We start from the raw sequence: 25,789 nt of genomic DNA on the forward strand, positions 1-25,789 counted from the left end.
TTGCTCGTATCCAGAAATCTCATGGGGCCAATTGAGAGTATATTCACCCCTCGGTTTTGCCTTTCTGATTGAATAATGCCATGGATAACATTACAGATCATTTTCTGTTGATCTTCGATGCTCGTGGCACTAGAGGTGGATTGTACAATCTCTATCCATCCTACATGGTAGGCGTGGCCAGAGTGTAGATCCGTCAACACCTCAGTGTGGAGGTCGTATGTCCAATGATCATTAATGAACAATCCTTCTAGAGTCGACGTGTTAACGGTTTCTTGTGAGGTAGAAGCAATGTTGCTCCCCGTGGTTTTACTTGTCACCAACGGTACTCTAGAGGAAACTTCTGAAGGAGGCAGCTCAACAGGGCCTTCTTGGTAAGAAGTTGGCAGGATATCCACATGGACACTCTTTGGGGGTGTGGGGTCCACGTGCGATGTGAAAGGAGAGTCCACTTCCCCACCCCCTTCGTGTGCTTCATTTGCATCAGGTTCCGAGCGAGTAGCTCTACCTAATGTTTCCATGAAACGGCTAAACATACTAGTACTAGGCTGTGGAGCTTCGGGAGGTGCATGGCCTTCTCTCTTAGTGTTTTGGGTAGGGTATGCTTCCATGATTTCTGACTCGGAGGAGGAATCACTAGCGGCTATTTTAGGGTCTTGGGTGGTGCTACCTTGTGTCCCCGCTGAGGGTCTAGATCCTATCGTGGATGGGTAATGGGTGTCCGTATGAACAGAGGCACCCTCAATATGCTCGTGTTCTAGCACCCGCCCAGAGCGTAAGTGCATGTGCTTTTGATACCCTAAGGTGTCAAAAAGCTACTCTAGGAGGCCTTGTGACTAGTTTTTAGCGTGTTTTTTGTTTGTTTTTTTGCTAGATTTTTTAGAGCGTGTCGTGGAATGGGTCGTGTGATAGCTCGAAATGAGCGTATCGGTCAGAGGGTCGTGCCGTGCTTTAGAGCCCTCCGTTTGGTCACTCTATGCCCTCGGAATCCCTAAAACTGTCAATTTCCAGTAGGGAACTAGGCCCAAACTAGAAAGTCTAAGGGTGCAAGTGGGAAGAGAAGGGAGGAGAGTGGAGGACTTGTCCCACATGCTCTCATCCTCTCTTGAGGGAGTAGGGTATATATATAAGAGTGAGTTTAGTATATATCATAAGAATGAGGACTGAGGCTTGGGCCTGGGCTCGGGCTTGAGGAACCGATCTCGATCTATCTTTTATACAGACCAACCCGTACGTTTTTATAACTCACGTTTTTTATTTTCGAAAATTTAACCTCCCACTCACTCGCGTTTTTATTTTTTGGATTTTTTTTTTCACAAAATTTTTTTTAAAAATATATATATATAAATATTTTTTAACATTTTTTTTAATTTTTTTTTTGGAGATATTATTTGGTACGCGTTTTGGTGCGCGTTGACCTCACCTACCTATTTACTATCCCACCTACCTACTGACCTGCTAATCAGTGGTTCACCTAATTACTAATCTACTTAATTAACTAACTGTGCGCCTAACTGTGCACAAACCAGAAAACACAGAAAATGCAGAAATTGAAACACAGAAAACGCAAAAAACGCAAGAAAACACAGTGAAAACACAGAAAACGCAAAAACACAAGAAATGCTAACTGTGTGACTAATGCTAATTGTGTGCAAACAGAAAAACAGAATTTTGCTAACTGTCTAACTAATACTAAATGTACGCAGCAGAAAAACAGACAATGCTAACTTCCTCTCTCTCTTCTTTCCTACTGCAAACCACTCATACAAGAAGCACAAAGTGCCTCTTGGGCTTAGTGCAGGGCTATTCCCCGGCAGCGGCGCCAAAAATGTGCGCTCCTTGCCGCACTGTCGAAGCAAGGGACTTGCCGATACACCGTGTACGAGCCGCAGACGGCTCCAAGCACACAACTAGTTTAACTAGTAAGCTCAAAGAGGGCAATGGTGTGTCACTCACCGCCTTATGCTCCTGCCGTAGAGGATTCCTCGCCGCGAAGAAGAGGGAGACGCCGCTACGCCACGCTCAACCGCCTCGCCGCCATCGTGCCGCCGCAACGCTCGATCGCACACACACTCTCACACACACTCTCTCTCTCTCTCTCTCTCTCTCTCTCTCTCGCACACACACAAGGAGATGGTGAAGGAGAAGGTGGAGATGGAGCAAGAGCAGCTTCTATTGCACAATGAGAGAATGACTCAATTTTAGGTTTAATTGGCTTTTATGTGAGCTCGCCCCATTCACACTTGGGCGCCCATGCTTAGCCAACTAACCCTAGCATGTTCGTGTTAGAGTGCGCCTCTCATCGGCGATCACTCTACCTTTCCCTATTGGACCGACAAGCCCGGTGCCTGACTCTACTTAAATAAATAATACGGTTACAGTGTCCGTCGTAGGCGATAGGGTGTCCGTGAGCCATGAGGGTTAACAACGGGTCCACCCAAGAAGCGTGATAGTGTATTTAATGTGTAAGTTGCTATTGTACCCTCTTGTGACATTCCATTGTGAAAAACTATTATCGGAAACTCGCAAATCTTTGAAAGGTACTGTGCTAGGGCCGCATCCCTTCCACGATACTCTCGAGTCCGCCATCGAAGGAAGTCATCCTTGTCAGCAATCCAAGACTGCACATATCATGTCTGAGTAAGTGACACACACACACACACACACACAGAGTTACCATGAAGCTCTCATCCTGCAAAAAGAGGTTTTCCTGCCAACAGGTCCACAGATGTAGTTGACTCTTGACATGAATGGTTAAACCAATCCTCCACTTCTTTGTGACTTGTTGATGGTCTTAGGCTATGTCTTATTGCTTGGAAGGTGGCTTCATCCGGTAGTGTCTCCTTGTATTTTTCAACTTTCTCAAAGCAACTTCGGAGGCATTCCATTGGATTACTACGCCCCAGTTTCTAGGCGCGTCGGGGAGGGGGCCCGACGGGGATTCATACCCGCACGCAGCCGAGGGAACTTCTGTCTTCAAGGGGCCCGGCGGGGATTTAGACCCGCGCGCGGCCGAGGGGACTTCTACCTTCAAGGGCCCGGCGGGGATTTATACCCGCGCGCAGCCAAGGGACCAAGGTGTTGCTTCAAGGGGTCCTGGCACGGACGGCACCGGCTCAGGAGGGCCCGGCTCGGACGGGACCGGCTCGGGTCAAGTTGCCTTCTCGGGGGGCCCGGCTCGGACGGGGCCGGCTCGGGCGTGGTTGCGTTCCATGGGTCGACGGCCGTTTGCGTTTCGCGGGTCTTCGCGGGTCTCGCGTCTCGGGTCCCTAGCCCCACGTAGCCTCAGGCTCCGCCGCACCGCCGACGGGTCATAGCGTGCCCCGGGGAACCTTGCGTGGAGTCCCCACGGTGCGCGAGTGCGTGGAGTGAGGCTAACGTGCCTAGGTGGGGGGTCCCCTCCCGTGGCCGGTCTTCGGGAGGCTCATACCCCTTATATACACCCCCGTTTGAAGAGAGTTCGACGACCGCGTCGAACGTGGAAAAAGAGTGCTCGGCTATGCATGAGGCCGTGGGGACAAAGGGGTGCATATAAGTGCAAGTGAGCAAAAACTGTTCCCAAAATGCAAGTAAATCGGCATGCTTTGTTTTTGTCATTTTTGAAATGAGTGAGTGAGTATTTTTGGGGTTTTGGCAGAAGGCTGAAAAAGTATGCTTTGAACACCCAAGTAGAATTCCCCGTACTTGAGCGTTCCCCGAATAGGTAACCCAGTGTGCGCGGAGCCACCTACTGCGTTGGTCCACGCGGAGGCTTCTTGAAAGCCGAATCTGAAATAGCGTTCCGTCGCAATGCAGCACTTGCGAGTTGGTCCCTGTTTGGACGTCGTTTGGAGGGCATAGCTCGGGGCCCTGTGGTCTCTTTGTAGACTTGAATGGGTCTTTAGCTCAGCATGGGCCACAAAACGTGGCCGGGGCGCGACGAACACCGTTGGCTTGGTTCGTCGCGTTTTTGCAGTTTCTCTTTTTTTTGTCATAAAGAGCCCTGTCTGGCTCGCATCTGCCTTTTCTTCATGGGGAGAGCCCTGTCTGGCTCACATCTTTGCTTTTTGTGTCATGGTGGTGCCCGGCTCGGATCGGGGCCGGCGCGGGTCACGGGTGACGGCCCGTTGTTTGGACGCGTCACGAAGAGCCCTGTCTGGCTCGCATCGTTCCTTTTCCTCATGGAGGTGCCCGGCTCAGATCGGGGCCGGCGCGGGTCACGAGTGACGGCCCGGTGTTCAGGGAACGCGTCACGGGGCGGAGGGCGTGTGGTTGCTTTCTGGAGCTCTCTTCACCAGGATTTTGACGACCCGGGCCATTGCGGTTGGAGTCGTCGTGAGTATCGTGCGCGTCGGGCACGTTAGTCTTCGGCTCGTTTCAAGGAGCTCGTTCTGGAGCTCTGATACCAAGTGTGACGCCCCAGTTTCTGGGCGCGTCGGGGAGGGGGCCCGGCGGGGATTCATACCCGCACGCAGCCGAGGGAACTTCTGTCTTCAAGGGGCCCGGCAGGGATTTAGACCCGCGCGCGGCCGAGGGGACTTCTACCTTCAAGGGCCCGGCGGGGATTTATACCCGCGCGCAGCCAAGGGACCAAGGTGTTGCTTCAAGGGGTCCTGGCACGGACGGCACCGGCTCAGGAGGGCCCGGCTCGGACGGGACCGGCTCGGGTCAAGTTGCCTTCTCGGGGGGCCCGGCTCGGACGGGGCCGGCTCGGGCGTGGTTGCGTTCCATGGGTCGACGGCCGTTTGCGTTTCGCGGGTCTTCGCGGGTCTCGCGTCTCGGGTCCCTAGCCCCACGTAGCCTCAGGCTCCGCCGCACCGCCGACGGGTCATAGCGTGCCCCGGGGAACCTTGCGTGGAGTCCCCACGGTGCGCGAGTGCGTGGAGTGAGGCTAACGTGCCTAGGTGGGGGGTCCCCTCCCGTGGTCGGTCTTCGGGAGGCTCATACCCCTTATATATCTCTTGCCAGATGGGGACTCTGTTGCTGACACTATTGCAGTTGTATGTGCGGAGGTCCTGGCAGCAGAGCAGTTGCACATGGCTGATGAAGAATTCCAAGCCACGCAAGCCAAGGTTGAGGCTGCTAGGATGCCTATGCCATTATGCAACCTCCCATCTGATGATCCAAAGTTCGTATCTGTGGTGCATGGGAGCATTGACTTGGATGCAAAGGGCAACAAGGAGGAGGAGGACAAGGAGCAAGAGGTAAACTGTATCCTAAATTTCATGTTACTATTTTATCCTTCATTGTCTTTTTTCTCAACCTTCATCGGTTTATGACAGGATGTCGTGGAGGTTGATGATTTTGCTGCAAGGACGGATGGCAAGCGGATGGGCTTTGGACCTCAAGCTTCCCTTTGCGCATTACCTAGGACAACTCCCCCCTGGTGATGTGGCCATTATCCATAATGAATTTACTCCCCAAGCCCATTTTATGACTTGGTCTTTAAAAGCTTTGAGTAAGTTTTTGTGTTTGAGCACCATTGCTCAAACTGCGCATCAAGTGTTCCTAGTGCGTAGATCCCTTGTATGCACAGCGTTTGGTACTGGCTTTCGTGGTAAAGTGCTTGCCAAGATAGGGATACATGCTTCCATTGGCTCAACTGACCCAAAGGCCATAGCGCAGTCCCTCTTGACTGGGGAGTTGCCTTACGCGCAAAATAGGCGCCAAATAGTCAAAAAAATTATGAACTCCTTAAAGACATGATGTAAAATCACCGTTTTGGAAGTAATAAAAAATATTTGAAATTGTCTCTCTATCTTGCAAATTCTTTTGAATGTGATTTGTCAGTCTTGAAAATTGTTTCAATTGGTGATATGAAAATTGTTTTGATTAGTGACTTTATGATTTCAAGTTCTGTATGTAATTTCAGTCAATTTCTGTAAATTTAGGTATTTTATGTTCCCTAGGGGGTAGATAAGCCTACCAAGGGCCAAAAAAAGCCTGGCCACAAGGGCGCGCAAATGGCCCATCCATCAGTTTTGGATGGGCCATTTGCGCGCCCTTGTGGCCAGGCTTTATTTTGCTCCTGGTAGGCTTATCTACCCCCTAGGATACTTACAAAGCACACATTTATTGAAATGAATTGGTTTTGCATCATTAATTTAGAAGCACCCTTTCTATGGCAATTTCAGCATATGTTCACACTCAAGGACACTAGAAAAGGTGAAATCAATTATGAAATAAAGTTTCGAGCACACTATCACTTGCTTTAGCTCTACCTAGTACACCCCTGCACCAAAAAGTCCAATAACATTGGACATTTGAAATCTCCAAATTAATGTTGCATAGACACTTGGTTTCACAATATGTTATTTTTTTTTATATCCTATAGGGAATTCAAAGCTTGAAATGGCCAAAAAAGGGTGTCCACAAGGATCCATGTAAAATAATGTTGCAAAACCAATAGGTTTTAGTAAATTTGTGCTTTTTAAGTACCCTTGGGGGTAGATAAACCTACAAGGGGCAAAAAAAAGCCTGGCCACAAGGGCGTGCAAATGGCCCATCCATCAGTTTTGGATGGGCCATTTGCGCGCCCTTGTGGCCAGGCTTTTTTTTGCCCCTTATAGGCTTATCTACCCCCAAGGGTACTTAAAAAGCACAAATTTACTGAAATTGACTGAAATTACATACAGAACTTGAAATTACAAAGTCATTTCATTACAAAGATAATAGACACAGTAGACACAACTGTTGAGTATATTGTCATTGGAAAGTCAAATCATTACAAAGATAAGGGTGTGCAATACAAAAAGAGGGGTAACTTCGGCTAATGCTCGAAGTCTCGTTGCAATCGACGTGCAATCTGCATATCTTTTGGCTGTATTGTCACTCTCTTTGCATGTATGGCGCATAGGTTGGTATCTTCCAACACCGAAATGATGTGGGCCTCTGTAGCTTCTTGAATAGCCTCTAGCGCTATTGCTTGCATTCTATAATGATTTCCATAGCTTTGAAGCACCTCCTTCACAGTGCAAGCAAAGGGGATGCATCGAATCAAAAGCTGCATCGTCTTCTGGTAGTGGCGGATTTTTGCAAATGCCCTTGCTATTTTCCGGCGCCGCTGCGGTTGTCTTGGGGGCACTTGCACATTTGATAGCGGGTGGCGTTTAGGCTTCTTGAAAAACTTAGACTTGCGCCTGTTTACATGCTTAGGGGCTTGTTCTGCAGCCTCTTCTGATTCTTCCTCTTCCCTTGGCTGCCGATCTTGTCGTGTGGGGAGAGCTAGGCAATGTCTTCCCCCCAACGGCCACCCAGTGTGTGCGCGGTATTTTTTCTCGCAGCCATGGTGGCTCACTCTCTGATTCAGTATCTATATGGACCACCCGAGTCTTGGATGTTCCTGCTTGTGATTGGTGGCGCGATGGATGCTCCCTATCGGACTCTGTTGTATGTTGGCCCTCTTCTTCTCTCCAACGCTGGGCACGTTGCTTCATTCTCCTTCTAGGTGTTATATCTTGAGGAGGTGGAGATTCAACAGTCCTCGATGACTCTCGTGCCTTACCACCATGCCCACTACCAGATGAGTTCTTGGAACGGCCAGGCGTTCGTGGCCGTTTTCTTGTGCCTTTAAGCCATGACGGCTTCTCACATCCTTGGAGGGTGTTTTTGTTGGCAGGCGGATGCTCTTTCACGGTTTGTTTGGTGCGCACCATTTGTGAAGGCTCCAAGAATTGACCATTAACACTTATTGAGTGATTTAGTAATCACGAGTTGGGTCTTACCCCAAAACAGTGTTCTTATAGAATTGGAGATCCACTCAAGCTAGAATCATATTCACAATTGGATCCTTTCTAGTCTGAAAAATCCATAATCTTGGGTTTTTTGTGAACAGTTGTGCTATCTATAATGCTTGCTTCATTTATACACCTTGGTATAGATAAGCCTTTACTAGCTAAAGACTTTCAGAAACTCAAAATGATTTTCGCACTAAAAGTGTGCAGTGTGAAAGTGACACCCAAAAAATCACTAATGGTAAGATTCTTGTGTGTCCATTAGGATGGATGGGTACTCAAATGGATTGAGTTGTTTGATGTTGATAGAAATCAATAATGGATTACGAATAGATGGCTCTTAATCATTCCAAAATAGATGGCTTGTAGACCTTCAAAAATACATGGTACTTATCCTTTCCTATTTACATATCGACATAGAAAGATTTGAGTAAAATCATACCAAATTTCACTATCCCAGCAGAGAATTAGGGGAGAGAGAGAGAGAGAGAGAGAGAGAGAGAGAGAGAGAGAGAGAGAGAGAGAGAGAAATCACAGGCTAAGGAAAATCCCTTATTCTATTGTGGTGTATATCCCATACATATGCTTCTGTGAAAATGATGTTGGTATCGTAGCTTATCCTATAAGAATAGAACAATGTGCTTGTACAACGGTCTCTTAGAGAGAAGCAATACAAAAAAAACATAAGTCACAGCTTGACCCACCTACTGTTGGCAGTAGGGATTGTGACTGTATCAGAATAACTTACTTCCCGTGCTTCTCCCTGAAAAGAAGTTTGTTAGATTAAATCATTGTAAGCATGCATTAGCTTGTTGTGTCCTTGACAGAGTAGCTGGTATTATAGTGGAAGTGTAAACAATGATGAGGTGGAATTGAGTCCAGCGTACTGGTACGCCTTGCATACAAAGCAGAGAAATAAACTGGTAAGCGCTTGTCTAGAATAATGATCTCAACAAAGTGAGCCAAAATAGTGAGTGCCATGCACAATCTGGAGTGACTGGATACATCACAATTCAACGTTATCCTACGTAAAATGTGGACTTCCATCCCAATTGCAAAAATCCCAAGCGTGTGTGCAATTGACCTTGATCTCAAGTCAATGGGCAATACTTGGGCATGGGTTAGAATCCTTGCTTTGCGTGAATTCTATCAAAGCACCTTGATTTTCACAGGAAGAGATATTTAGCAAAATAAATGTTAAAATACCAATCAAACAACAAGAAGAACTTGAAAGTGTTAACCTTGTCATTGACTTGTGTCCAGGTGTCTAGTAAGTCATAAGTGGAAAACGCGCTCGAATCTGGCTCATAGCTGCTCGAGTGAGTTATCATATGTGACATATACATCTTATTTAAAAGTAATAACCTGCAGACACCTTGGAAAGTTTCCCAAAGTTTCTATGCTAATAGCATATTCCAAACTTTGGAAACCACGATGCCAAATGCCGAAATTGAAGCCTTGTTTTAGATAAGTACTCATGGAGTTCTGGTGCTCATAGCTAACGGATTCTCTTGCCAATGTACAAATGCCATAGCAAAAGAAAGTCGACCTTGTTGAGCATTCATAAATAATCGACCTTTTTGAATTATAAAACTTATTATTTTTAATAAGAAACTTATAAGGTATGTACCTCATACCTGCTTAGCTTGATTACTGTTCTCCTTGACCATATAGGTGTCTTTTGATCGATGAAAGGTTGGAAAAAAATTCCTCGACCCATGTCCTAGAAAAAATGCAAATCTAGAACACAAAAACAGAGACTTCTGTTGGTGTCTCAAACTGGAAGAACTGGTTGAGCACATGTACACCCTCATCAAGTACACGCCGTGCTGATCTTCATGACATTCTCAAGCACTATCATGCCCTAACTTTTGTTGGTCATGGGGGGAAGATGTGTTTCTTACAAAGACCAAGTATAACTCAATCCTTGCTTGATTGTTGTCTTCATACCCATCCTTGATTTGTGCGAATAATTTCACAAGTATGAAAAAATGGCTATGGCAGCACACACGTTCATTGCATATCATAGCTATCAAGCACAAAAATAAAAAACAAATGCGTACCTCATAACATACTCTTGCCGACTAATCTTTCCATTGTAATAATCCAACGAATTGCATTTAAAAAGAAAATTGAGAAATTTTTAAGCACATGCCATTGTGTGGGTCATATAATACATCTATTGTTTTTCAATAGAGGTCATTCTTCCTGCTGGACAAGGGCCTTGCCCGATCCGAATCCATGGCAAAATGTGCTATGTTTGAAAAAAAAAGTACCTCGTAGAGAGTTCAACTTTTGGAACGCATGTGGCAAAACCCACTTGAAACCCGACTTGAGTTTGAGCAAAAAAAGATTGTGGAACTTGCAAAGCTTGTTGATTTAAAGAGCGTTGTTGGGGGATTTGTGTTTGAAAGGTGAGCTCAGAAGGCGTGGGGCATTTGGCTGTGAGAGGTGTGAGGAAGAGAGTTGCAGCAGACACAATTAATGTAGACAAAGCTTAAAATTCACAACTTGAACACGATTCTGAAGCTTGATTATCCAAAGCGGAAAATTAACAGTACCGCTGCTTAAATTAAATGTTAATTGTGGAGTTTAAGCTCCTTACATCGATTTAATCTGCCTTAATTGGCATGTCAAGCTTGCCTTGATAATATTCCTCTCCTTCATTCTTCCTCTACTTCTTTAAGTGTGAGAGAGATCCAAGGAAAATGATTAATTATGGCTTATGGAAGAGATTACAGCTTGGGTTATGGATTCAATCTGACCAGGTTAATAATATTGGGCTTAACACTATAGACTTCATAGATTTCAAGCTTTTGGCAGAGAGCTTGGCGTTTAAGTCGGATATGGAAGGTAGGATTAGAGTGGGCTAGGCGGCTTTGATTAGACTGGCTATGGAAGCTTGGCTTAGGATTAGAGTGCTCAAAGCTTATGGCTTCCTCCCTGTTTAACATAGCAGAGTACGAAAACTTAAATATCTCCTAATTGCTGCAAAATTAGCCCTTGTGCATGAGACACAAAAATGCTAAAAATGCCATTTTCCTGGTTATAGAAGCCTGTTTTTACCAAAAACCTACTTTACAAAAAAACTACAAACTAAGACTTTTTCGGTCTCCCTCATGCATAGGTGTGAAGTCTCTCACACACTTTCCTTTTTACCACTAACCACATGTTTTCCTCTACCCAAGTTGCTTTGCATGTCCTAAGAGCCTTTTCACATGTAAAAACCTTTTCTTCAAGCATGAATTCTCTATGCTTAGGCCTTCATAACCACATAAAACATACACTTTGTGGATCTCCTTGCTTGTTCTCGAGCCCTGGTCACTGCTCAATAAATGTGTAAGCTTCAAATATACTTTTTTTGCTTCCCTTTGCTCTTTTTTCCATCATGGAAGTGGAGCTGCACGACAGCGTGAGCTTAAAGAAAAAAGTTTGATGCACCAAATAAGGTCTTCAAGGAAGCCGATTGCTCGGCCACTGCTATTGAGCTCACGTATGCAGCTTCCAGAACACGATGTAGCTTGTCAGTCAATATCTCTCAAACCATATAGAATTTGCAAAAACTTCCTTCTGCAAAGTTGTAGATCACAAAAAAATGGATAGGAGTTTCAAAAATGGGCATGAAATGGGTTTGTTATTAAAGGTCAAAACAAATCTTTAAACATTTATAGACACCCATTGACAACTTGCAAGGGCACTCTATCAAAGGTATAGCAAAATCGATGCGGAATTTGGAAACACCCTCACCTAGAATGTTATAGACCACGAAGTTTTTGATAAGGACATTTCCAACCAAGCTAAAAATCACATTTTTACTTTTTCAAATCTCTGCTACAAAACAAAGCTAGAAATTTTGTGCTTGACCACATTTTCTACTGTGACATTGCAATGATGCAAGGCCTTCACTCTATTTCTGATATCGTTTTCTGATGAGTGCGTAGTGCAAAAGGGATGCAAGGGATGAGACATTAGTGTTTCTGCAAGAGAGAGAGAGAGAGAGAGAGAGAGAGAGAGAGAGAGAGAGAGAGAGAGAGAGAGAGAGAGATTTTGGTAGAACTTCTTCTCACAGTATGTGTGAGCTCCTTATTATTCTTTATTATCAATAAGAACTAGAGTGATTCGTTAGCTGCATTTCCATTGAAATAAGATTGAGTAAAATATTGGAAACTATATATACCTTTTCAACACTTCTCAAATGAAAAAAATCCAAATGTTGTCTAAGATATTTATTAATTGGGAGGAGAGACATCAAAATGAAGCGCGCGTGCACACACACACACACACACACACTTCATCAAAGGGTGTTAGATTTTTTTACTCGAGAGAGAAAATGAAGCACACACAAGGGGGGAGAGAGAGAGAGAGAGAGAGAGAGAGAGAGAGAGAGAGAGAGAGAGAGAGAGAGAGAGAGAGAGAGAGAGAGAGGGGGGGGGGGGGGGGGATACCAGTTGTCATGGTTCAATTATTTGATGTTGTCTAAAACATTTATTAATTGGGAGGAGAGACATCAAAATGAAGCCCACGCACACACACACACAGACAAGATACCGATTTTCATGGTTCAAAGGTGTACCTCGCAAAAATGGGATATCGACTGTAATGCTTCAGAGGGGTACCTTGCAAAAAACCACAAGGAGGGTTAGAGTTTTGTCAAGCTCAATGTTTGTGATCATACAAGATGTCAATGTTATTAATTATTTGTTGTTTCATTTTTATGTTTCAAAAAATATAAGATAGCATGCAAGTCTTCTTGCATGGGGTAGTTTGTACAGTCCTCTCCAATTTTTATAATACGAGTGAACGTGCCATTCCCACGGAAACATGCATTTTTTAGTGCATTCATTAACTATGTTCTTAGTGTCAAAAATTAAAAAAAAAACGTAATGCTTACTCATCATGCAATTGAATGTCTGTCGTCAATGCACTTCCTTTCATCAACAACAATGTTGGGCATCTCCTGCACTTAACCTGCTAGAGATGACATCCAAGGGAGGATGCCCTTCAAGAAGGTTTCGTGCTATTGTGAGGACACCACATTTGGTATACATATTGATCATGTTGGAATTAGGGTTCCAGAGAAACACACACAGCTTGGAGAAGATGAAGGAAGCTCAAGGCACACAATGGAGAGTGTGTTACTTAGTGTGCAATGAAAAGATAGATAGCCCTAGAGTGATAGGCGTATATACAATGCACGGGGCAAAAAACCTCCTAAAGAGGGAAAAAATGCCCCGACTGTCCTAGTGTGTTCACACACATCACTACCACATGTATATGGTAACAAATCCCCCCTCGAGTGATGCGGTGAACGAGAGTTGGCACATGAGTAAAGGGAAGTGCCATGCCCTAAGGACAGGATCAGTCCATAAAGGGGAGTAAGCCCAAAGCTTTGCAGAAAGCTTCAAGCTTCTCACGAGACAATGCCTTTGTGAAAAGATCTGCAAGGTTGTCCTGTGTTGGCACATAAGCCAAGCTGATCTCTCCTGCTAAGAGCCTCTCCCTGACATAGTGGTAATGCACCTCAACGTGCTTTGTGCGAGCATGAAAAACTGGGTTCCTCGCAACTGCCAATGCGCTCTGACTGTCAGTGTAGATAGTGTTGGCAGTGTCCTGTCCAACACCCAAATCAGCCATAAGGCGTCTGAGCCATACACACTCAACCGTAGCTGTGAAGACTTCCCTGTACTCAGCCTCACAACTCGAAGTGGCCACAGTAGGTTGCTTCTTGCTCAACCATGATATACATGAACTGCCAAGCATGAAACAAAAACCACTTGTGGACACTCGCGTGTCAAACAACTAGCCCAATCTGAGTTCGAAAAAGCATGTAAGTCTGGCGGCAATGATCCCCCCTTGGGATAAAACAAGCCAAGATGTAAAGAGCCACTAAGGTAGCGGAAAATCCTCTTGACAGCCTGCCAATGCTTAGACCCTGGGCTATGCTTAAATCTGCAGCAGCGGTAAAGAGAGATATGAGACTCGCCGCATCATAGGTCTCCTCATCCCTCACCAACACTACTTGATCCATAGATAGCTCATCTTGCTCCACCATCATCAATCTAGCATGATACAATTTAAGAATCAATCCATTTACCCTTGACTTATGTAGAACACCATCCAGGTTAGCCAGCTGATATGTGCCATTTGGAAAACACTCCACTACCTTGAAAGGGCCTTCCCACTTAATTTGAAACTTCTTTTGGAAGGTGTTGTCCAGCTTACTGTTGTAGCGCAAAACCAAGTCATGTTTCTTGATACCCTTACTTTTGACCTTTTCATTTATCTTTGCCAAAGCCTTATCCTGCATCTGCCCATAATGCTCCAATGCGCTCATCTTTTGGACCTCTTGTAACTGCAAGAGCCTCTCTTTGAATGCATCACTAGGCGGGCCAAGCAACTTCTCTAACATCTTGACCGCAAGCAACTCTACCTCCACAGGCAATAGTGCTTCCTTTCCATACACCAAATGAAATGGAGTAAACCCTGTACCTGTCTTCACCGAAGTACGGTAAGCCCATAATGCACTAGGCAATTCCAAATCCCAATTCTTTCCTTGGTGCTCTGTCACTTTAGAAATAATTTGTACCAACTCACCATTGAATCTTTCATTTAAGCCATTACACTGCGGGTAATAAGGAGTGGTATGCTGGTGCCTAATCTTCATCTTTGTGCATAATAAGTCTAGCAGTTTAGCTCTAAATCCTGGCCCCTTATCTGAAAGTGGCTCTAATGGCACCCCAAACTTGCAACATATTTCATCATACACAAATTTTGCCACATCCTTTGCAGTGATCTGTTTTACTGCTATAGCCTCTGCCCATCTAGAGAGATAGTCCACTGCCGTCAAGATATAGCTTTTGCCCCTGCTTGTGATAGGTAACGGGCCTATTGCATCAATCCCCCACTTTTCAAACACATCAAACGCCATAATGGTTTTTCGTAGCTCTGGCTTCAACACTCTCTTCCCAAATGCTTGACACCTATTGCAAGACCTACACCAATGGTGAACATCCTTGTGCAAGCTAGGCCATACATACCCCTCTTGCAAAATCTTATGCAAGGTGATCTTTAGAGAAAAATGGCCACCACATGCGCCTTCATGATTCTCTTCCAACACTCTGTAAAGGTCCTCCCGCCAAGGTACACGTCTCAACACGAGATCAGCCCCTTTCATGTATAAGACATCACCAATCAATTTGTACATGTATGCTCTACGCACAAAGCTATACTTCTTAGACTTATGAATCTCCTTTGGAATGATTCCTGTTAGCAAAAACTCCTCTTCTTGAGCCAAACTTTCCCGGCCATGATAAAGAGGTAAAGTGGTCCTCAACACAAATAGCTCCCCAATCATGCCTTGAGCTGCTTCATGTGCCTCTCCATTTAGAGCACGTTCAATGTGTCTGATGCTCCATGCTTCAAACTTTTTTAACAGGCCTTTAATTCTGAAGCACATTTCCTTCAATGAGGTGTCCTTGCTCTTCCACACACCCAGCACTTGCTTCACCACTAACAAGGCATCACCTTTTATGCTCAACCTTCGAACCCCATGCTTCAAACAAATGTGTAATCCGGCTTCCAGAGTAGCATATTCAGCCTCATTGTTACTATGAGCATCCAATTTGAACCCTCTCTTGCATACTAGCTTCCCCTATGGATCATAAAGTGCTATACCCCCTGAAGCTGCATCGTGGCTCTTTCTGTATGAACCATCAAAGAACAACACATGTGCATTTCTGATCTGTGGCACTTCTTCAACTACCTTTCTCACCACCTCTTCCTTAACAATAAGGGGATTCTCCTTGTAGGTCAACAAATCAGCTAGGGTAGCCCTTGTACTATCTTCCACTAGAAAAGAGAACTCAAACTCTTGCAGCTCAATTACCCATTTCTTCACCACATTTGACATGTTAGTACCATTAATTAACTGTGGCAAAAAGGCATAACTCGTCAAGAAAACGAAATGCCGTGGTAGCAAGTAATGATGAAATTGTCGACAAGCAAATATTACACTGGCCATCACTAGCTCTACTTCCGATAACTTTCTCTCCGCTACCAACTTCACTCGGCTTGCACAATACACTGGCCTCATATAATGGCTGCCCTTCCCCTTTTGCAATAGCATGGATCCAATGGCATCATCCCCTACTAAGGGATTTACATAAAAAACTTTCTCCCAATCAGGAGCCTGCATGGCTGACAAACCCCCTAACACCTCTTTCACCTCTTGAAACACTTCTTCACACTTGTCATCCCATTGCAATGGATCATGCTTTGCCACTTGTTGTAATGGATAAAGAATCTGAGAAGACAATGGAATAAACCTTGCCATGTACTTCACTTTGTGTATAAAGGTTGCCAATTGCTTCGTACTCGTAGGTGATGGAAGAAGAATAATAGACTTAACCTTATCTGGATCAGCCTCAATGCCATTTTCTGACACCATATGGCCCAATAACTTCACCCTTGGCTGTGCTAGATGACATTTCTTTGGATTTAGTTGTCCTCCACATTCATCATATCGAGCCAATATCTTCTGCAGCTTCTCATGGTGTTCAGCCCTACTGCTATAAACACAGAAGTCATCCATAAAAGCTTTAACACAACTACCAATGAATGGTTCCAACACCCAATTTGCTCTCTCTTGATAGAAGGAAGGTCCATTTGACAACCCAAATGGAAATACTGTGTAGCAATAGCAGCCCCATGGCATAATAAAAGTGGTCTTTTTGCGGTCTTTAAGAGCAATCTTCAATTGAAAATAACCTGAAAAACCATCACACACACTGTACCTCTCATAACCTGCCACTGAATCCAAGATCTGATCAATGAATGGAAGAGGATATGGGTTCTTCTTAGTGGCTGCGTTTAAGGGTTTAAAATCTACACAAATTCTCCACTTCCCATCATTCTTTGGACTAACTACTACTGGAATCACCCATTCTGTGGTCTCCACAGGGACCATGAACCCTGCCTTCAACAACTTGTCCACCTCTTCTCGCAAGGCTTCCATTTTCTCTTGACCCATCCTTCTTAGCCTTTGCCGCACTGGCTTAGCACCTTCTTTCATCTCTATATGCATCTCTTCACCCTTGAACCCTCTGATCTCTTCATATGAAGTAATGAACAAATCAGGAAAACTAGCCAGCATATACAAATATATATCCTTCTCCATAGCTGAGAGGTCTCCACTGATCATTTGTGTCATCAATTCCTGCTTCTTTGACAACTCAACCTTGGTTTGCATCAGCCCTTCAATCACTTCATAAGGCCCTTCACTTTCATCTTCAACCTCATTCGCAAATGCAACTAAACCAAACTCCTGTATTTCTTTGTCCATCAAAAGAAATGCAACATCAGCATCCTCATCAGTGCTGGTAGTGCTATCACTGTCTTCATCTGTCACCGTGGAAGAGTCTTCATCACTAGACTCATCCTCATCTTCATAAAGCTCCTCTAATCGTTTCCTTGTGTCGATATTATAAAGCTTCTTGGTACCTGTCTTTCCATAGAGGCTAATCGTACCATGTCGCCAATCTTGAATAGCTCCCACTGCACGTAACCATGGTCTGCCCAGTATAATAGGATATGCTCCCAACCCTGTTGGCATCACATGAAAATCAACCACTGCCTTTGCATCATATGCCTCCACTTCTAAGCTCTTTGCAACACCCAAGCATTTTACTTTTTGATGGTTTGCCAATCTGATCCGAAAACCTGACACCCCAGCCACTGTGAGACCCATCTTCTCAACGCATGAGTGTGTTATGACGCATATTTGGGCTCCGCCATCCACATAACCTTGTCCCAAATTTTTCCTTTTATGCCACACATCTACTATTGGACAAATGTCTGGTAGCTCATCCATTGCCAACACCTTTACTGAACCTCTCTCTGGCTCTTTCTCCATTGGGTTAACCATCCTCTTCCACTGTCGCTTTAGCTTAGGCACCATCTCTATAAGCTGCCCAAAAGTAACATCTGCCTTCCTGCTCGTCAGATCCTCCTTCAAGTCATAGCTTAATTGCCCATCCCCTAGTGGAAAATCTGAAACATGAAACTTTCGACGAGCTCTCCTTTTCCTCTTGGCCTTGACATCCTCGCCTTCATGGCTCTTTCCTTTCTTCTTACTAGGACCTGGGGCACTTCTTCCTTCCTTATCCTCTGTGGTCCTCTTCCCAATAGGCATCACTAATGTATCCTCTAGCTTTGATGCCTTCTCCAAGGTGACTACACTTAGCAGTTTTGTCTTTCCCTTTTCCTCCTGGGTCAGTCCACTGGTTCCTTCGTCTCCCTTAATTTCGATGCCATAATCATTTGACCTAGTTAGCACCTGTCTTGGCAATGGATACATGTCTCCCCCCATCCTTGGTGGCTTATCACATTGCGGGCTGATGTGACCAAACTCTCCACAATTATAACATGTGGGCGTCTGCCTCCAAAACCTACCATTGCTTTGTCCAACACCATTCCTAGGCCTTTCTTCACCTCCTGGATGATTTGCAAACCTCCCTCGACCTCGATTATTTCCCACTTGACCTAGCATGTTTAGGCTGAGATTCTTCATCAAATCTACCATTTGCCTCATGTCTTGCCTTAGCCCATCATCTTGCACTACTGTAGTGATCACTGCTGGCATAACCTGACTAGTAACAGGAACCACTGGTTCGTGATGAACCCCTGACATGCGACCTCGTAAAGACTCTATAGGCTGAAATTCAGACCTCATGGGCAAAGACTCCACCCCTAACTGGCTCATTTTCCTCAACTTCCACTCTTTGTTCCTTGATACCTCTAGTGCATCTTCATATGTCCTAGGCTTCTTTAGCTCCACTCTCCAACGTATATTCTCCCAAAGACCAGCTAAGAACCTATCCTTCTTCATCATGTCAAGCGGGGGTACCTGTGGTGCTAAGGCCTTGCACATTTTCTCCCATGCCAATGAAAACTTACGTACGTACGCATCTACTAGCTCACCTTCCTTTTGCACCAAAGCCTGTACTTCTTGCCACACTTTGTCAGGATCTTCTATTTTCACAAAATCCACTTCCAACCCATGTCGTAGATTGTCCCAACTCAACCTTACAGGTGGATCATCCACATGCAACTCCTCTTCAAATTCTTTAGACCAAACTCGTGCATCACTCTTCAAACAAATTTGGAGAAGGCGTAACATCTGCGCAGGGTCATGAATCTGGTTGCTAATGCAAACAACCTCCATCTTTTCCAAAAATTCTTCCACATCTTCATCACTTCTTCCATGAAACTCCGGATAAGAGAAAGCCATGGCTACCCAAGTTTCAATGCTTTGAGAACCCCTTTGAACACACGTGCAAGAACCCAAAACTTTTGACTACCCAATCCCCAGAAACTTCAATTTTGCTCAACTTTAGATAAGGACAAACACATGCACATCAAATGAGTTTTCATAGTTGATCATCGGAATTACAACAGGCAAAGGACATTCCAAGATCTCTCGTAATCTTCTTGGCCCGAACATAAAGACTATGCGCTGCTGGAAAAAAATCTTCCTGGACACATGAACATTTATCTGGATTCTTTGAGTTAAATGAAATGGAGTGAATTGAGGGCCATTTTGATCATCCATTAAAGACAACCATGAACCTCCCAAGAAGGCACACCTGACTTAACCTCTGATTTTGCCAAAATTTCAGCAGCATAACAGCATAAATGGCTCAAAAGACCAAAAAACCAGCCATCATAACTTGGAAAAATTTTGGCAGAGTTTCCCCAGAAATAGAGCAGTAGGAACCAAAATATAGACTGTATATGTATACATAAACTGTCAACAATAGAACCCGAGCATCAAGTAGGACTCACTAGTACATAGCCTATGGCGAGGTCACAAAAAGAGTGCTCCAGCTACCTATATCACCGAAAGGATCTCTACATTTGAGAATCCCCCAGCTCAATAAAAACCTCACGCTATCGACCCTCATACGAAGGCTAATGCAAATCGCGTATAGTCAAGTCTCAGAAATTACTATCTTCTAGACCAAGTCTCAGAAATGGCTGGGACTGCCAAATACAACCAAGTATGGCTCCACAAATGCGTACAATGGCAGTTTCCACAAGTAACGTACAATCCAACAGACAATGCGCTCAAATAGGCGCCAAGTGATGCATACCCACAACAACCGCAAGTGACATCACTGCTAGTATATCACTGTACTCTAGCTACCTGTACCTGTGTGAATCACTTGTACCTGTACCTGTCCCTGTAACCTGTAACCTGTAACCTGTAATCTGCAACCTGTAACCTGTAATCCCGAATCTCGAAGCTTGAAGCTCGAAGCAGAAGGTACTCGAAGAAGATCCTCCGTGGGGGCGCCAAAAGAATGTGATCGGGATGAAAACACATACAGCGCCTCTATAACAACCCGACACACACTCTTGGAATGATACACACACACACTATGGGGCACCACTCGGCTTACACAACACACCTGGCCGAGACAGGGAACACACCGATGGAGCGAGAGGAGAGAGACTATTCGTTTACCCACTCCACACAGAGAGATACACACACACACACACACACACACACTCAAAAACTCAGATCAAAAGAGGAGAATTTCTGATGTTTAGATACAATAGATCTTGGGCCAACACCAATGGGGCAAGCAGCTCACACAATACGGGTAAAATATGCCAGCTACAATCACAAACTGGAGCAGAAGCTTCGCTCATATGAGAAACTTACACAGCAAAAACAGCAGAAAAAGAGTGAGGAATTTGGAAAAATGGACAGCGCCATCGCGTCCGGAATGGCCCAAAACCCCAGTCTACAATGTCAAAGTGCTCAAATCCGACCTCGGATGAGCAGTTTAGGGCCAAAACAGGCTCCAAAATGAGCAAAAACACACCTGCGGTTGTTCCTCCTCTCTTCTCCACGTTTTTTCTGGTCTTATCTCTGTTTTTTCAGTTCCCACACTTAGCTTTATTAGTTGGGCACCCTTGGCCTTTTAGATGACCTCAAACGAACCCCGAACAGGACAAAAATTGACCTCGCAGTGCATAGTTGTCACCTTTTTGCATCATCCGCACACTTGGCACTCATTTCTTTTCAATAATGCGTCTAGAAACCACGTGAAGTGGCCCCAAAAAGTGGTCCTAATGATGACCTTTCTGCATAACTCTCACAAGAAAACACCCATGTTGTGTTCGTCCTCATCCGCGTGCAAATATTGACCCCGTTCGCCCTCCTGACGCCACTAGATGCCATCTGACGCACCTGCTTACCTCATGTCGTCGGCCCGCGGATAGCTTCCTCGAGAAGTTTTACGCGCTATAAACTCCTCATTATTGTAGAAAAAACATACTGGTACTGGTGATAGTGAAAATCGATGCACTATGTACATGATGTCCTACCTGTACACATGTGGGCCCCACGTAACCACCTGGCTCTGAAAAATGGGCAATTCTTTATTTGATGCACCATGCATGTATATGTACATATGCGCAATCTCTTGCTCCAAAAAACTCCTGACAACGGTGAAGCTAATGGTTTCATCTTGTTTGCTACACTCTTGTGTTTAGTTTCAACATGGACTTCTAGGCCAACTGCTTGCTTGAAACATTGGTTTTCTTTGAAGGCTTCTATGACTTGATACATTTCTATAGAGCATACTTCCACAACTTCATTTTCAAGATACAAAATAGACTCCATTATAGCATCAAGATCACCCATTGTATCTACAAAAAGAACTTGCTCACACAAACCCAAAACGTTTTCAGTAGGCTCTAGCAACCACTCTCTTTCATATCTATTTGTACATTATGTACATATTGTCTCTCACATCTCTTCAAGTATTCAACTTTTGTAAAACATACTAATCCATTCCTTGTTACCAAGGAGCCCTTGAAAAAGTTTCATCTATTTTTGGATCAGGCAAGACCCTTTTTCTTTATGTACCACTGTAGTCCTGCTTTATGGTGGTTCTTGGCCAAAACCCATCATTTCCCTATGATCATGAAACTCTTTGCTCACCTTTGGTAGAGGATGATCTTTGAGGTTGTCATGATTTCTTTCATGGATTACACAAACTATGAGAAATTGAACATCACGTTTACAATCTTTGCTTTGTATCCTAGCATAAGCTGGGCCATCATCCATTACCTTTGTTTCCATTCAAACTCCCACAATGTAGGGATGCCCAAGGATAAGATGATAGGATGATGTGTCATGTATAAAGAAATTTTGTTCAATCTTTACATCACTGCATACAATTTACCTGATAAATTGTTTGCCACTTTGACCATCCAACCATGTCCTATATCCATTGGCCAATTACATTTATTGTAGAGACTTTTTGACATTATATATAATTTTTAGACCCATGGTCAATTAAGGCAACAAATAGTTCTTCAAGATCACCTACCTTAACCAATGTCTCTGTAGTAGCTTGTGCCTAGTGGTTTCTAGAATAGTTGCTCCTAGGAATGCTTTGAGCTTCCTCCCCATCATCATCAAATTTCACTTGTCTTACATTCCAAGAAGACTGATAACATCCTACCATAGCTTCATCACCTTCTTTAGCTTGCACTTGTACTCCTTGTGTCTTTACAACATCACCTTCAGCTTATGGGCGAATAGCCTCTCCAAGTGTTTTCCTCTTTCTCTTGATGATGTTGATAGTTTCTTCATGGAATTCACGCTTGGATATGCCAATCACCTCCCCCAAAGTAAACTCAACTTTGTTGTTCAAAATCCTCTCTTCTAGCACTCTCTTCAAGTCTGTAGCAAGCTCAATGTTAGATTATTGTTTGTAAGCTGGTCCTTTTGTCTTACCTTTTGTTGGCTCCTTCTTCTTCCCTATTGTAGACTCCTCCATGACTTTTGGTGAAGGTGGCTCTTGTGTTGGTGGTGCTCGTGAAGGTGTTGCATCATTACTTCCTCCACTTTTTGTAACTCATTTTGAAGGCCCTTCATCACCATTTTCACGCCTACACTTTTCTTCTACAATAGCTTCATGGATTTGGCAGCTTGTAATGTAGGCATGCACGGACATTGAGTCCATTGGATCACTCCACCCTATTTCTAGACGTATCTCTTTTGTAAGCTTTCCTTTTTTATCTAGCTCCATGAAATTTTTCCAAAGTCTCCCATGGTGATCATTCACCTCTTCATCACTAAGATGCTCAATTTTCACTCCATAAGTAGCTGCCTCAATTGAGTTAGTTGATATATGTTCAACTAAGGTTTTCATTCTCCCTTGCCAAAGTTAGTTCTCAAGGGTAGACCTGTCTCTCTTAAGTGTATTTTATCATCCTTAAAAAACACAACATCTTTTCTTGAAGCATCATTAAAACTATCACATTCCTTCTTACATGATATGTGCTATCACACCATATACATCTATGAACAAACCCTTCTTTGGTTTGTTGTCTTTGCCTTGAATGCGGTGCTAATGGTTGTCCCTTTTCTTTAAGCTTTGCAAGTTTTAGCTTTATTCATGCATGCCTTTCACAATATCATCTAGCACAGATTTATCGACCTTTGGAGCTATAGTAGAAGATTTTACCATCTTTTCAAGAGCCAAGGATGTTGGCATAGAAGTATTGATTACCATCTTGTATATTCTTCTTTGCCACTTTGCAAGTAGTGAGATTGCATCTTCAACATCATTCTAGTTAGTCTTTATCCCTTACTCAGCATCTTTGTCTTCAAGTAGAAGCTCCAAGTTTTCTTGAAGTTCTTTTCATGCTACTTGTAGGAAAAGCTCTGTCTTCTCTGACTTCAGTGTGGCCTTTTCCGTCCTTGTTAGTTGAGAATAGCATCATTCAAATTCCCTGAGCAACTCTATTGGAGAGAGTTCCTCCTTTGGCTTGGCTATCCATTCCAAAAATGTTCTTTTTGTCACTTGCTTTGAATCTTCCATGAAATATTTATCCTTTAAGGCCAATTTTAATGTTTCCCAACTTGCCCCATGCCCTTCCCTAATTGCTCCCTAATTTCAAGCATCCCAACCAACTCAAAGCTTTAAATCATCTTACCTTTTGGTACTCGATGCAATTCCATTTCCTTCACATATTTGCGAAGGTATTTTGTTACATTTTTCCCATCAAACTGATCCATTTTGTTTACAACGGATTGAATAGATTTGGTTGTTGAGGCCTCCCATATTTTTGAAGCATACTAATGTTGCATGAATGAGGAAAATAATTGAAACATTTGCATTGTTGCTAGGCCAAAATGCCTACCATGTTTCTATGCATAATTACCCATGGTTACCCACAAACTGTCACCCTAATAGATTTGCATCGAGTTCACCAAAATTATGTCGAGAAGTTTGCGGTCTTTCTAGGAAAGCATCGGGTTTCTTACTGTGAGAATTTGTGAGAATGTAAAGATATGGCCCCTAACCTTGTGCATTAGCATAGCTCTCCATGAAGGTTGATCATAGCTTTAGCAGAGTGTTCAAGCTTGAATGCCTTCAGTAATTAAGACACAAGAGAGATGGAGATAGGGATAGAGATAGAAGTAGCTGGAGAGATAGAGATAAGGGTGGGTGTAGAATTAGAAGTGGATAATTGCTAGGTTAGAGAATAGATCTGGAAATAGAGATAGAGGTAAAGGTTGGGCTAGAGATGAAAAGCAAAACATCAAGAAACCAACAAAACCACAAATCAAAACACACATAGTTTGATAAACCCTTTGAGATTTATTTGCGAAGTTGATGGAGAGAGAAGGAGGAAAGTATTCCAACCGTGAATGACACACCAAATCCAAGTCTTTCTTTGATAAGAGTTGATCTTACAAGGATTGATTACAAGATTGGCTAGTTTTCCTCAAGGAGAAAGTGTAGGCTTAGGTTTATGATTATGGCTAAGTACAATTAGGCATTAATCCTCCCACTCTCTAATGAATGGTTTTCAAGGAAGAAGAGGTTCCCTTTTATAGGTAAAGGGAACCTCCAACGATTACACAAGAAAGAGAGGAGCCAGTGTGAACAAGAACTAGCATAGTTTAAAATGGGCTTTCCATGCATGATGTGGGAAGATTGGGGTCCACCATTTTGAGCATATCTCCTCAACCGTGGCTCTAAATAAAAGAAAAAAAATAGGAACAAAAAATTTAGCTCATTAGATACAACCCCTATTTAATATACGTTTTCCAATTTGGATTGGAACCTTGTGTAGAAAAATCATCAAAATAGGGTACCTTTGTGGAAACAAAAGTCTTCTTGTGGTCCCCTTAGCGTAGACTTTCATTTGATTCCAATGGACACTTCATGCAATATGAAAGCATGCCATTTCTCCTTGAAAAAATTTTGTAAGCATACTTGCAGTAATGAATTAAAATAGGTGTATCTTTGAAAATCAAGGCTTGCAAATGATTGTAGTAGAAAGTATTTAGTCTCTTTTGAGATCTATTTACACTTCTCTTTCACGTGTGCTATGAGCATCATATTCACCACAATTATTGGAAAGTATGGTCATGGATATGCAGGCTCAAATCTATTTTTGCTAAATGCATGCACACTAGGTGTTATGGGTCTTAGTGTTTAGCAAAGGCAGATTTGGAGCGGCATGCATATTCATGGCATAGATCTAACAATCACCAATAGAGTTCATGGCTCGATTTGGGTACTTGTGGATCTTGAAAGTTAACCAAGATGGTTATTTATAACATTGTTGATTCCTTAACCATGTTGTAAGGCATTGTGATCCTTGAATACCAGTCATTCTGGAAGATTGTCTGTAAATGGTGGGGAAACACACCTTAGTACTGTCATTTACCTAAAGAGGATAGGAAAATTGCAAGTGTAATCTTGTGCTAAAGGATATGGGAAGAAAGTATGCTAGCACCAAGCAATCCAATTAGCAAGAATTCATTGATTTAGTTGGAGTTTGCTTACCATAAGGTAAAGCATGTTTGCAACTAGGTTTAGTTTTTCATGTGTAAGTCAGGTTCTCATCCTTGCATACTAGTTATGGTGGGGTTGTGTACTGATGAAAATTGATAACAATTCAAGGATTTATACTTTCTTGATAAGTTACCTTAGCCAATTAATTTCGTGGAAAGTGAAAAGAGGTACTCTTTTGGGTACATCTTA

This window comes from Adiantum capillus-veneris, chromosome 25 (assembly GCF_014529385.1).
Source record: "Adiantum capillus-veneris isolate H3 chromosome 25, ASM1452938v2, whole genome shotgun sequence".
In the NCBI taxonomy this organism is placed as follows: Eukaryota; Viridiplantae; Streptophyta; class Polypodiopsida; order Polypodiales; family Pteridaceae; genus Adiantum; species Adiantum capillus-veneris.